Genomic DNA, 14,216 nt, shown 5'->3' on the forward strand with positions numbered 1-14,216 from the left:
GAAATCACGTTAGGAGAAGCCACAAAACTCCTAGACAATATCAGGATGAACTACTCTCAGTGGCACACTGAAATGTCACCTACTAGTAAGAAGGTACACGCTATAGAAGAAATTAACTCGTTGAGTGCTAAGATGGATGAGTTAATGAATTTGGTTGCTAGTAGAAGTGCTCCTTTAGATCCTAATGATATGCCCTTGTCTTCCTTGATTGAGAGTAGCAACACTAGCTTGGACGTTAATTTTGTTGGTAGGAATAATTTTGACAACAACAATGCTTTTAGAGGAAACTATGTTCCTAGGCCTTTTCCTAGTAACCCCTCTAATAACTTTGGCAACTCCTACAACAATACTCATGGAAATTACGATAGATTACCCTCTGATCTAGAGAGTAATATAAAAGAGTTTATCAACTCGCAAAAAAAATCAATGCGTCCATAGAGGAAAAACTACTCAAAATTGACGATTTGGCTAAGAGCGTTGATAGAATGTCTAGTGATATTGATGCTTTGAAAGTTAGATGTGCTCCTTCCAAGATCAATATGCATGAAACTTTGAAAGCTATGCGTGTTTCCATGAGTGAGAGCAAAGAAAGAACCGCCCAAATTCGTGCTAGACATGAATGGCTTAAAAAGGCGTGTTCTCGTGATGAGAATCACGAAGATCTTAAAATGCTTGGTGTGACTCCCATTGAATCTTTGTTGTCTTGTGTCAAACCCAATGATGATGGAGCTGGATATGAATCCACTTTGGTTGAAAAACGCCCCAATGATTCGGAGTCCATCTATCTTGATGCTAAAAGCATTGAAAGTGGAGTAGAAGATATTAAAACTTTGAGTAGTAATGAAATTACTACTTTGGATTTCAAGGAATTCAATTATGATAGTTTCTCCTTGATTGAATGCATTTCCTTGATGCAATCCATGCTAAACTCTCCACACGCTTATAGCCAAAACAAGGCATTTACCGATCATATCGTCGAAGCTATGATAAAATCTCTTGAAGAGAAACTTGAATTGGAAGTCTCTATCCCTAGAAAGCTTCATGATGAGCGGGAACCTACTATCAAAATCAAAATCAAAAACTATGGATGCAATGCTTTGTGTGATTTGGGTGCTAGTGTTTCCGTGATTCCAAAGTCTTTATGTGATGTTTTGGGTTTTAATGAGATTGAAGAGTGCTCTCTTAATTTGCATCTTGCGGATTCTACTGTCAAGAAACCCATGGGAAGGATCAATGATGTTCTTATTATTGCAAATAGGAACTATGTACCCGTGGATTTCATTGTGCTTGACATTGATTGCAATCCTACATGCCCTATTATTCTTGGTAGACCTTTCCTAAGGACTATCGGTGCTATCATAGATATGAAGGAAGGGAATATTAGATTTCAATTTCCTTTAAAGAAGGGCATGGATCACTTTCCTAGAAAGAAAATAATATTGCCTTATGAATCCATGATGAGGGCCACTTATGGTTTGAGCACCAAAGACGACAATACGTGATTTTATCGCCTTATGCCTAGCTAAGGGCGTTAAACAATAGCGCTTGTTGGGAGGCAACCCAATGAATTTATATTTTTTATTTATGTTTTTTTTTCATCCACACCATCATAATTCTGTTTTTATTGTGTTTTTCGTGTTTCTTTTCGTGTTTGAGCCAAGCAAAACCTTTATGATTAGTCTTGGTGATGGTTGTTTGATCCTGCTGGAAAAAGACACAAACTTTTCGCTCACGGGATGATTTTTCATTTTTATTCAGAAATAGATTTTGAGTTGATTCTTTTTTTCTCATGGTTGATATACCTTTTTCCCAGACAGTCGTAATTTTTCAGAATTTTGGAGGTAGCAAAAGTATACGAAGTATACAGATTGCTACAGACTCGTCTGTTTTTGACAGATTCTACTTTTGTTCTGTTGGTTGCTTGTTTTGATGAAACTATGGATAGTATCGGGGGGTACTAGAGATGGAAAAGTGAGAATACAGTAGCCTAACAACAATATAATTAGAAATCAAGATTGCTATAGTACCTAGAGAGGTGGTAGTTTGTTTTCTTGTGCTAATGTTATCACGAGTTTCTGTGTAAGTTTTGTGTTGTGAAGTTTTCAAGTTTTGGGTGATGTACTCATGGACAAAGAGATAAGGAGTGGAAAGATCTCAAACTTGGGGATTCCCAAGGCATCCCAAGCCAAATTCAAGGACACCAAAAAGCTTAAGCTTGGGGATGCCCCGGGAAGGCATCCCCTCTTTAGTCTTCAATCCATCGGTAACATTACTTGGAGCTATATTTTTATTCACCACATGATATGTGTTTTGCTTGGAGCGTCTTGTATCGTAGGAGTCTTTTATTTTTGTTGTGTCACAATAATCCTTGCTTCACACCTTTTTGAGAGAGAGACATGCACTCATCGTGATTTTGCTAGAATGCTCATCATGGTTCACTTATATCTTTTGAGCTAGACCATTTTGCTCTATGTGCTTCACTTAGATCTTGTAGAGCACGGCGGTGCGTGACTTGGTAGTTGGCTTATGCTATGAAAGTAGTCCCAAAGGTGTTAGGTACCCAAAGAGGATACAAAAACTTTCATCTTCATGTGCATTGAGTAGAAAGAGAAGTCTTGATTCCTCTCAATTAGTTTTGAGACGTGGATTTGGTAATATTAAGAGTTATGTTAGTAGATTGTTGTGAATCTAGAAATACTTGTGTTGAAGTTAGTGATTCCCGTAACATGCACGTATGGTGAACCGCTATGTTAGGAAGTCCGAGCATAATTGATCTATTGATTGTCATCCTTTGTGTTGAGGTCGGGATCGCGCGATGGTTAACACCTACCAACCCTTCCCCTAGGAGAATGCGTTTAGCACTTTGTTTCGATTACTAATAAAAACTTTCGCAACAAGTATGTGAGTTCTTCATGACTAATGTGAGTCCATGGTATAGATGCACTTTGACCTTCCACCATTGCTAGCCTTTCTAGTGCCGTGCAACTTTAGCGGGTACACAAACCCACCATATGCCTTCCTCAAAATAGCCACCATACCTACCTACTATGTCATTTTCATAGCCATTCCGAGATATATTGCCATGCAACTCCCACCGTTTCGTCTCATGACTTGTGACGTCACTCTCATATTGCCATTGCATGATCTTAAGATAGCTAGCGAGATGTTTCAACGTCATACGCCAAGCTAGATCGTTGCACATCCCGGTACACTGTCGGAGGCATTTCCTATAGAGTCATCATCGTTCTGAGCTTTGAGCTGTGAGTAAATAAAAGTGTGATGATCATCATTATTGGACCATTGTCCCAAGTGAGGGGAAAAAAGAGGCCAAAGAGCCCAAATTAAAAAAAAGGAAAAAAGAGAGGCCCAAGTGCCCAAATAAAAAAAGAGAAGAGAGGAAAAGAGAGAAGGGACAATGCTACTATCTTTTTCCACACTTGTGCTTCATAATAGCACCATGTTCTTCATGATTGAGAGCCTCTCGTTTCATCACCACCATATGCTAGTGGGAATCTTTATTATATAACTTGGCTTGTATATTCCAATGATGGGCTTCCTCAAATTTCCCTAGGTCTTCGTGAGCAAGCAAGTTGGATGCACACCCACTAGTTCTCCTTTTGAGCTTTCACATACTTATAGCTCTAGTGCATTGATGACCCACAACTATAGGGGATCTATCGTAGTCCTTTCAATAAGTAAGAGTGTTGAACCCAACAAGGAGCAGAAGGATCTGACAAGTGGTTTTCAGCAAGGTAATATCTGCAAGCACTGAAATTATCGGTAACAAGTGATTGTATGGTGAGGTGATTCGTAGCAAGCAACAAGTAACAAAAGTAGCAATGGTGCAGCAAAGTGGCCCAATCCCTTTTGTAGCAAGGTACAAGCCTGGACAAAGTCTTATAGGAGGAAAAACGCTCCCAAGGACACACGGGAATTTCTGTCATGCTAGTTTTCATCATGTTCATATGATTCACGTTCGTTACTTTGATAGTTTGATATGTGGGTGGACCGGTGCTTGGGTACTACCCTTACTTGGACAAGCATCCCACTTATGATTAACCCCTCTTGCAAGCATCTGCAACTACTAAAGAAGAATTAAGACAAAGTCTAACCATAGCATTAAACTAGTGGATCCAAATCAGCCCCTTACGAAGCAACGCATAAACTAGGGTTTAAGCTTCTGTCACTCTAGCAACCCATCATCTACTTACTACTTCCCAATGCCTTCCTCTAGGCCCAAATAATGGTGAAGTGTTATGTAGTCGACGTTCACATAACACCACTAGAGGAAAAACAACATACAACACATCTAAATATCGAACGAATGCCAGATTCACATGACTACTATTAGCATGACTTATCCCATGTCCTCAGGAACAAAAGTAACTACTCACAAAGCATAATCATATTCATGACCAGAGAGGTAATGAGTAGCATCAAAGATCTGAACATAAACTCTTCCACCAAATAATCCAACTAGCATCAACTACAAAGAGTAATTAACACTACTAGCAACCTTACAAGTACCAATTGGAGTCGTGAGACGGAGATTGGTTACAAGTGATGAACTAGGGTTTGGAGATGAGATGGTGCTGATGAAGATGTTGATGGTGATGAGTCCCCTCCGATGAGAGGAGTGTTGGTGATGATGATGGCGACGATTTCCCCCTCCGAGAGGGAAGTTTCCCCGGCAGGATCGTCCTACCGGAGCTCTAGATTGGTACTGCTCAAGTTCCGCCTCGTGGCGGCGGTCCATCCTCCGAAAAGCTCCCTTCTTATTTTTTTCCGGACGAAACCCTTCATATAGCAAAAGATGAGCGCCGGAGGGGCAACAGGGGGCCCACAAGCCCCCAGGCCCAGCGAGGGGGTAGGCCGGGCCTGGCAGGCTTGTGGCCTCCAGGTGGCGCCCCTGTGGTACTTCTTCTGCCTAGTATTTTTCATAAAATCCAAAATAATTCTCCGTTGATTTTCATGGCTTTTGGAGTTGTGCAGAATAGGCATCTCAAACTTGCTCCTTTTTCAAGCCAGAATTCCAGCTGCCGGCATTCTCCCTCTTCAATAAACCTTGCAAAATAAGAGAGAAAAGGCATAAGTATTGTACCTCGAGTAAAATAACAGCCCAAAAAGCGATAAATATCAACATGAAAGCATGATGCAAAATGGACGTATCAACTCCCCCAAGCTTAGACCTCGCTTGTCCTCAAGCGAAAGCCCAAATCAATAAACAGGCCCACATGTTTAGGGAGAGAGGTGTCGACGAAACAAGATACGAACATGCAGGCATCATGATCATGATTAGAACAGCAACACCAACATATAATCTCTGATGCTAAAGTGACAATTCCTTCAGAAAGTAAAGCATGGATCAAGAACCTTACCGAGAATCAACAACCAATAGCCTTTAATCATTGAAGCAATTGCAATTTATCACAACATCAGAAAGAGTCAAATAAAAGTTTGTAAAGCAAATCCACATACTCAATCATCTTTTCATTCTCTACAATTGCTACCACTCACGTGGTACTCATGAGATCAAAGTTTCAACTGGACATAGAGAAAGATAGGGGCTTATAGTTTTGCCTCCCAACTGTTTACCTCAAGGGTAATATCAACAATAATAATTCATGAATACTTAACTCCAAGTTGACATATGAATATAGATCTTTCCCTAGCATGTGACGTTAGCCAAGCTAAAGGCGAAACAAGAAATTGGTGAAGATCACCATGACTCTTTCAAGGGCAAAAAGTAAAGGTACAAGATAGGCCCTTCACAAAGGGAAGCAGAGGTTGACATGCGCTTTTGAGGTTTGGATGTGTGTCCTCTTAGTGCGGAGGAACGCCACTTTATATTGCCTCCTGTGATAAAGAACTTTATTATGCAGTCTATCGCTTTTATGTCTTCCTCATCACAGGTTCGTACAAAGCTTATTTTCCAAACACTAATAGATCATACATATTAGGGAGCAATTTTTATTGCTTGCACCGATGACAACTTACTTGAGGGATCTTATTCAATCCATAGGTAGGTATGGTGGACTCTCATGGCAAAACTGGGTTGAAGTTGTGTGGATGCACAAGTAGTATCTCTACTCGGTGTGGGAGTTTTGGCTAATATGAGGTGGAAGCAAGTGTCACGTGCTAAGGGATCTCTAATCATATAACATTGTTCGGAACCAAGAAAACACAATTCATTATGTTGTCTTCCTTGTCCAACATCTACTTCTAGGCATGTAATAGTTTAGTGAGTGTTCACAATCATAGATGGTGTCAAGGATGATATATTTATATGTGAACCTCTCCTTCTTTATCACTTCCTATTAGTTGCAGCAATGACCAAGGTCTACGTTTGTCTACCCTCAACAAGTTTCAATCATCATACTTTTTATATGTGAAGCCATCACTTCCCATAAGATCACTACATGATCTTTCATGCTTTTGTTCTTTCTCGATCTTTTGATCATGGCAAGAGGCAAAGCCCTTCAACTAAGATACTCTTTATTATATGGCTCACGAGCTCGAATACATCGGGGGTGACACAAAGCAAAACTCAAGCCTAAAACACAAAGACTTTTATTCTACTAGAGAAAGAGAAAACTGAAAAGGAACAAACTAAAACAAAGGCAAAGGAAACAAATATGATGGTGATACGATACCGGGGCAACTCCCCCAAGCTTGGCACAAGCCAAGGGGATTGCCCATACCCCTGCTCGGTTGTCTTCCTTTGGAGGTGCTGGTGGTGGAGTTGATGCAACATGAGTTTGATCCTCCGTTTTCCAAGGCATATGTGCTCCATCATGGAAATATGAACGAGTGTCCGGAATCCTAAAATATGCAGCCAACCGTATTGATTTAAATATATACTCATACTCATAGTTTTGGTTCTGCGGGTCATAGATCTGGGCTTGGAGGTGATCAATCCTGTCATAGAGCCTGGAGAGGTGCTTCCCAATGTCATTGGCATCAATCTTGTGCTTGTTGGTGAACTCCGTGATCATCATATGGTTCGCGTTGAGTCCACGCTCCACCATCCCTTGGCACTTGAAGACATGTTGTTCCATTTCTGCGAGCCTCACCTCCATGCTTCCGGTCTTCTTGGGCCCCTCTACATCACGGATGTGCAACATCCCCTCACGCATCTCGATAGATTGAGGGTGTTGCAGCACTCCCGCTAGGTAAGGATTGATGACCTTCTCGAAGATCTTGTCCTTTGGAGCTTTTGGGGACGTCATAGCGATCTAGATCTACAGCAGAAACAAGCTCGAAACGAAAACAGAGGAAATTTGCGTGATACGGAGGTCAGACCTTTCGGGAGAATATATAATGATTTTTTCTAGACCAGAAGGAGTACTCCGCACGAAAACGGAGTCCGGGAGGCGCACGAGGTGGCCACAAGCCCTCCAGGCCCGGCCAGGGGGTAGGCCGGGCCTAGCAGGCTTGTCGCCTCCTCGTGCACTCTCCGGACTACTTTAATTTTTTCTATTTTTTCAAATACTCCAAAACGGAGGAAAATTGCTACGGGAAAAGTTTTGGAGTCGGTTTACTTACCGAATCACATACCTCCTCGTTTTCGGAGTCTGAAAGAGGCTGATAATTATCCCTTGTGTACTCCTCCGGAGTTATGGTATTGATAATGTTACTCTCAACATTTATGGGAGTACCTGAGATGTAATGCTTGATTCTCTGCCCGTTTACCATTCTCGGACAATTACCTTCCGTGTTGTTGATCTTGATAGCACCGGAACGATATACTCCCTCAACAATATAGGGACCTTCCCATTTAGAGAGAAGCTTGCCTGCAAAAAATCTTAAACGAGAATTATATAGCAAGACATAATCACCTACATTGAACTCACGCTTTTATATCATCTTATCATGCCACATCTTAACCTTTTCTTTGAACAACTTAGCATTCTCATACGCCTGAGTTCTCCATTCATCAAGCGAGCTAATATCAAATAACCTCTTCTCACCAGCAAGTTTGAAATCAAAGTTGAGCTCTTTGATTGCCCAATAAGCTTTATGCTCTAGCTCAAGAGGTAGATGACATGCTTTACCGTACACCATTTTGTACGGAGACATGCCCATGGGATTCTTATAGGCAGTTCTATAAGCCCACAGTGCATCATTGAGCTTCTTAGACCAATTCTTTCTAGACCTGTTGACAGTCTTTTGCAGAATCAGTTTAATCTCTCTATTGCTTAGCTCTACTTGACCACTGGACTGAGGGTGATAGGGAGACGCAATTCTATGGTTGACATCGTACTTAGCAAGCGTTTTACGGAAAGCACCATGAATGAAATGTGAACCACCGCCGGTCATTAGATACCTAGGGACTCCAAATCTAGGGAAGATAACTTCCTTAAGCATCCTGATAGAGGTGTTGTGATCAGCACTACTAGTGGGGATAGCTTCTACCCACTTAGTGACATAATCAACAGCAACTAGGATATGAGTATACCCGTTGGATTTTGGAAAAACTCCCATATAATCAAAGCCCCAAACATCAAATGGTTCAATGACAAGTGAATAGTTCATAGGCATTTCCTGACGTTTACCGATATTACCTATTCTTTTACATTCGTCACAAGACAAGACAAACTTACGAGCATCCTTGAAGAGAGTGGGCCAATAGAAACCTGATTGCAATACCTTGTGTGCAGTTCTATCTCCCGCATGGTGTTATCCGTAGGCCTCGGAGTGACACTTCTGTAGGATCTGTCCCTGTTCATGTTCAGGTACACAACGTCTAATAACACCATCTACTCCTTCCTTATAAAGGTGAGGATCATCCCAAAAGTAATGTCTCAAGTCAAAGAAGAATTTCTTCTTTTGCTGGTACGTGAAACTAGGTGGTATATATTTGGCGGCAATATAGTTTGCATAATCAGCATACCACGATGCACTACGTGAAGCATTGATGGCATTCAATTGCTCATCGGGAAAGCTATCATCAATAGGTTGTGGGTCATCAAGAACGTTCTCCAACCTAGACAAGTTATCTGCTATGGGGTTATCAGCACCCTTCCTGTCGACAACGTGCAAATCAAATTCTTGTAGCAAGAGAACCCATCTGATAAGTTTAGGTTTAGCGTATTTCTTCTCCATGAGGTACTTAATAGCAGCATGATTAGTGTGAATAGTGACTTTGGAATCAACTATGTAAGACCTGAACTTTTCACATGCAAACACGACTGCTAAAAATTCCTTTTCTGTAGTAGCATAGTTTCTTTGGGCACTGTCTAGAGTTTTACTAGCATAGTGAATAACATTCAACTTCTTATCAACTCTTTGCCCTAGGACAGCACCAACAGCATAATCACTAGCATCACACATGATTTCAAAAGGTAAGTTCCAATCAGGTGGTTGAACAATAGGTGCAGTTATCAAAGCCTTCTCAAGTATTTCAAAGGCTTCCTCACAATCATCGTCAAAAACAAAAGGAATATCCTTTTGCAAGAGATTGGTAAGGGGCCTAGAAATCTTAGAGAAGTCTTTAATGAACCTTCTATAGAAAACAGCATGACCAAGGAAACTTCTTATACCTTTGATATCTGTGGGGTACGGCATTTTCTCGATTGCATCAACCTTAGCCTTATCGACTTCAATACCTCTTTCAGAAATTTTATGTCCTAAGACGATGCCTTCATTGACCATAAAGTGGCACTTCTCCCAATTCAAGACAAGATTGGTGTCTTTACATCTCTGCAAGACTCGATCAAGGTTGCTGAGGCAATCATCAAAAGAAGACCCGTAAACGAAGAAGTCATCCATGAAAACCTCAACAATCTTTTCACAAAAGTCAGAGAATATAGCCATCATACATCTTTGAAAGATGGCAGGTGCATTACATAAGCCAAAAGGCATACGTCTATAAGCAAAGGTACCAAAAAGGCAGGTGAAAGTGGTTTTCTCCTGATCAGATTGTGCAACTCGTATTTGGGAGAAACCAGAATAACCGTCTAGAAAGCAGAAGTGTGTGTGTTTAGACAGTCTTTCTAGCATTTGGTCGATAAAAGGCAAAGGGTAATGATCTTTCCTAGTGGCTTTATTCAATTTCCTAAAATCGATCACCATCCTATAGCCAGTAATAATCCTCTGCGGGATCAATTCATCCTTATCATTAGGGACAACGGTAATGCCTCCCTTCTTAGGGACGCAATGCACCGAACTCACCCAATCACTATGAGCAATAGGATAGATAATATCTGCTTCCAGGAGCTTTAGTATTTCTTTTCTTACTACCTCTTTCATCTTAGGATTTAATCTCCTTTGATGATCAACAACTGGTTTGGAATCAGGATCAGTTTTAATCTTGTGCTGATATGGAGTGGGACTAATGCCCTTAAGATCATCAAGAGTATATCCAATAGCAGCACGGTGCTTCCTCAGAGTTTTTAGTAATTTCTTTTCTTCATGCTCTGAGAGGCTAGCACTAATTATAACAGGATATATCTCTTTTTCATCAAGATAAGCATACTTAAGAGTATCACGCAACTGTTTAAGCTCGAACACAGGATCACCCTTTGGTGGGGGTGGATCCCCAAGCAGTTCAACAGGCAGATTATTCTTAAGGATAGGATATTGTTCTAAGACAACTCTATCTATCTCATCCCTTTCATCCATATGCATATCATTTTCATGCTCAAGCAAGTATTGCTCTAAGGGATCAGTAGGAGGCACGGCAATAGAAGCTAAGGCTATAGTTTCATCCTTACTAGGCAACTCCTTTTCATGAGGTTGTCTACCAAACTTGGAGAAATTGAACTCATGTGACACACCTTCAAAACCAATAGTGACAGTTTGCTTCTCACAGTCAATATGAGCATTGACGGTATTAAGAAAAGGTCTGCCAAATATGATGGGACAAAAGCTATCTTGGGTGGTAGCAAGAACGAGGAAATCAGCAGGATACTTCATTTTACCACACAAGACTTCAGCATCCCTAACAATTCCCACAGGGCAGATAGTATCTCTATTGGCAAGCTGAATAGTGACATCAATAGGCTCTATCTCAATAGGTGCAATCTCATTTTTGATTTCATCATATAAGGATTGAGGTATCGCACTAACACTAGCACCCACCTCACATAAACCATGATAGAAATGATCTCCTATCTTAACAGAAACAACAGGCGTGCCAACAACAGGCCTATGTTTGTCTCTAGCGTGAGGTTTAGCAATTCTAGTAGCATCTTCACAGAAGTGAATATTATGTCCCTCAACATCGTCGGACAGAAGATCTTTGATAATAGCAATGCTAGGTTCAACTCTAATTTGCTCAGGGGGTGTAGGTGTTCTAATGTAGCCTCTACGTATCACAGTTGAAGCTTTAGAATGATCCTTTATCCTAACAGGGAAAGGTGGTTTCTCAATGTAAGCACTGGGGACAACAGGATCATTATAGGCAATGACTCTCTCTTCAACTGGATTGGGTTTAACTACATTGACTTCTAAAGGAGGATGATATTTAAACCACTTCTCTTTGGGGAGATCAACATGAGCAGCAAATGATTCACACAATGAAGCTACTATCTCAGAGTCAAGTCCATACTTAGCGCTAAAGTCACAAAAAGTATTTGTTTCAACAAAGGATTTAATGCAATCAAACTATAAATTCATACCTGACTCCTTACCTTCTTCAAGCTCCCAATCTTCAGAGTTGCGTTTAATTCTCTCCAATAAATTCCATTTGAAGTCAATATCTCTCTTCATAAAAGAACCGGTACAAGAAGTGTCAAGCATGGTGCGATCATCATGAGAAAGCCGAGCATAGAAGTTCTGAATGATAATTTCTCTCGAGAGCTCATGATTGGGGCATGAATATAACATTGATTTAAGCCTCCCCCAAGCTTGAGTGATGCTTTCTATGTCACAAGGCCAAACATTATAAATATAATTCCGATCACGATGTACTAAATGCATAGGATAAAACTTTTGATGAAATTCCAATTTCAACTGATTGTAGTCCCATGATCCAGTATCATCACATAGCCTATACCATGTCAACGCCTTATCCTTCAAAGAAAAAGGAAAGACTTTCTTCTTGACCTCATCCTCGGGCAAACCTGCAAGCTTAAATAAACCACAAACTTCATCTACATAGATCAGATGCAAGTCTGGATGTGATGTTCCATCTCCTGTAAAAGGATTAGCCAGCAGTTTCTCAAGCATACCCGAAGGAAATTCAAAGCAAATATTTTTAGTAGGTGCAGCAGGTTGAGGGACAACTATTTGTGCTTCCGTTCTAGGTGAAGATACCCCGAACAAGCCCCTCAAAGGATTAGTATCCATAATGACAAGTGACAATAAATTTCAGCACACTATATGAATGTTTCCTTACCAAGTTCCACTTACCAAAGGCACTTCACTCACCGGCAACGGCGCCAGAAAATAGTCTTGATGACCAAAAAGTATAGGGTATCTATCGTAGTCCTTTCGATAAGTAAGAGTGTCGAACCCAATGAGGAGCAGAAGGATCTGACAAGTGGTTTTCAGCAAGGTAATATGTGCAAGCACCGAAATTATCGGTAACAAGTGATTGTATGGTGAGGTGATTCGTAGCAAGCAACAAGTAACAAAAGTAGCAATGGTGCAGCAAAGTGGCCCAATCCCTTTTATAGCAAGGGACAAGCCTGGACAAAGTCTTATAGGAGGAAAAACGCTCCCAAGGACACACGGGAATTTCTATCATGCTAGTTTTCATCATGTTCATATGATCCGCGTTCGTTACTTTGATAGTTTGGTATGTGGGTGGACCGGCGCTTGGGTACTGCCCTTACTTGGACAAGCATCCCACTTATGATTAACCCCTCTCGCAAGCATTCGCAACTACGAAAGAAGAATTAAGCCAAAGTCTAACCATAGCATTAAACTAGTGGATCCAAATCAGCCCCTTACGAAGCAACGCATAAACTAGGGTTTAAGCTTCTGTCACTCTAGCAACCCATCATCTACTTACTACTTCCCAATGCCTTCCTCTAGGCCCAAATAATGGTGAAGTGTTATGTAGTCGACGTTCACATAACGCCACTAGAGGAAAAACAACATACAACACATCAAAATATCGAACGAATACCATATTCACATGACTACTATTAGCATGACTTATCCCATGTCCTTAGGAACAAAAGTAACTACTCACAAAGCATAATCACATTCATGAACGGAGAGGTAATGAGTAGCATCAAAGATTTGAACATAAACTCTTCCACCAAATAATCCAACTAGCATCAACTACAAAGAGTAATTAACACTACTAGCAACCTTACAAGTACCAATCGGAGTCGTGAGACGGAGATTGGTTACAAGTGATGAACTAGGGTTTGGAGATGAGATGGTGTTGATGAAGATGTTGATGGTGATGAGTCCCCTCCGATGAGAGGAGTGTTGGTGATGATGATGGCGACGATTTCCCCCTTCGGGGGGGAAGTTTCCCCGGCAGGTTCGTCCTGCCGGAGCTCTAGATTGGTTCTGCTCAAGTTCCGCCTCGTGGCGGCGGCGAATCCTCCGAAAAACTCCGTTCTGATTTTTTCCGGACGAAACCCTTCATATAGCAAAAGATGAGCGCCGGAGGGGCAACAGGGGGCCCACAAGCCCCCCAAGCCCGGCCAGGGGGTAGGCCAGGCCTGGCAGGCTTGTGGCCTCCAGGTGGCGCCCCTCTGGTACTTCTTCCACCCACTATTTTTCATAAAATCCAAAATAGTTCCCCGTTGATTTTCACGGCTTCTGGAGTTGCGCAGAATAGACATCTCAAACTTGCTCCTTTTTCAGGCCAGAATTCCAGCTGCCGGCATTCTCCCTCTTCAAGTAGACCTTGCAAAATAAGAGAGAAAAGGCATAAGTACTATACTATGGAATGAAATAACAGCCCAAAAAGCGATAAATATCAACATGAAAGCATGATGCAAAATGGACGTATCATGCATCCTTTGTGTGGAAATCCCTACTCATTCACATTGATATCTATTAATGGGCATCTCCATAGCCCTTTGATACGCCGAGTCAATGTGACCATCTCCTCCTTTTTATCTCACAACCACCACCACACTCTATTCCACCTATAGTGCTATATCCATGGCTCACGCTCATGTATTGCGTGATAGTTATAAAAAGTTTGAGAAAGTAAGAGTGCGAAGACAATTACTTGGCCAATACCGGGGTTGTGCATGATTTACATTAGTTGTGTGAGGATGATGGAGCATAGCCAGACTATATGA

Source organism: Hordeum vulgare, chromosome 1H (assembly GCF_904849725.1).
Source record: "Hordeum vulgare subsp. vulgare chromosome 1H, MorexV3_pseudomolecules_assembly, whole genome shotgun sequence".
In the NCBI taxonomy this organism is placed as follows: domain Eukaryota; kingdom Viridiplantae; phylum Streptophyta; class Magnoliopsida; order Poales; family Poaceae; genus Hordeum; species Hordeum vulgare.